Here is a 1513-nt window from a genome sequence, read left to right on the forward strand (position 1 = left end):
TCCAATGCATGGAAGTGGAAAGTGAAAGTGAAGTTACTCAGTCGTGTCTGACTCTTAGCGACCCCATGGACTGCAGCCTACCAGGCTCCTCCATCCATGGGATTTTCCAGGCAACAGTACTGGAGTGGGGTGCCATTGCCTTCTCCCTAGGTATGCTAAGCGAATAGAAATACTAAGAAAACAGAAATCGTGATGTTGATATCTGACAAAGTGAATTTCAAGTGGAAAAAAAAAACAGTAATAGTTTAAATTCATGATCCATTTTTTCCCCCAAAAAAGATGCTTATTTATGATAAAAAGCTGCAATTAACAACTAATATTTAGTGGTTAGGAATATCTATGACCCCAATAATACAGCAATGCTATTTTTTAAAGGAAAAACTAAAGAAAATGGAAGAATACATTTGTGGATTGTTTTTGTTTAGTTGCCAGTCATGTCCGACTCTTTTGCAACCCCATGGACTGTAGCCCACCAGGCTCCTCTGTCCATGGAATTTCCCAGGCAAGAATACTGGAATAGGTTGGCATTTGCTTCTCCAGGAATCCAACCCCCATCCCTTGCATTGCAGGCAATTCTTTACCATTATGCCACCAGGGAAGTCCACATTTATGGATACATTCTACTAATGGGGGACTTTAATATATCATACTCAGAACAAAAAAATATTGGACACGTAGATCTTATAGATGTATGTTAAACTTTATATCCTTATCATAGAAAGTACACCTTCTTCACAAGTGCACATGGAATGCTCACAAAAATTAATTATCTATTAGGCCACAAAGAAAATATTAGAAAAGTAGAACTATTACAAAAAAAATACTTTCTGATAAAAACACAGTTAACACTAGAACTATTAACAACAATGGTTTAAAGACCATCTGAGATTGAGATATAACAAATTCTAAACAACTGTTGGTTAAAAAGACAAATGCAAATTGAAATTACAAATTTCTTTAGAAATTTGACAGCATAAACACTGCATATTAAAATCTATAGAATATATTTAAAGCAGTGATCAAATGAAAATTCATATCTAATCACATTTATAAGTAAAAATGAAAGTATACAAATGATTGAATTTCTAGAAAGCAACCTTGAAAGAAAAACTGCAAAGTAACCCAAAAGAAAGCACAAAGAAAATAACTAAAGGTAAAAGTAGAAATTAATTAGAGAATAAAAAAACAATATACCTAATTCGTAAGTCAAAATCCTGTTTTTTAAAAAAGAAACTTTTAAAATAAAAATACTAGGTAACTTAAGCAAGGAAAAAGGAGGAAATATAAATATTCAAAATAAGAAATAACAAGGAAAATAACCATTGAAGCAAAATACATTTTTAAATCATTAGATTACTTTGTAGGTTTATTTGCAAATCATGTGAGCTCGTTAAAAACAAAAAAAAAACAGGTAATTTCCTGGAGAAAATCAGGTTAGCAAAATTGACCTCATTAGGTATAAAAAGCAACAAAACAATTTCTGTAGAAGAATTAAAGTTATCAAGGACCTAAA

This window comes from Bison bison, unplaced genomic scaffold (genome assembly GCF_000754665.1).
Source record: "Bison bison bison isolate TAMUID 2011002044 unplaced genomic scaffold, Bison_UMD1.0 scf7180017854148, whole genome shotgun sequence".
Taxonomy (NCBI): Eukaryota; Metazoa; Chordata; class Mammalia; order Artiodactyla; family Bovidae; genus Bison; species Bison bison.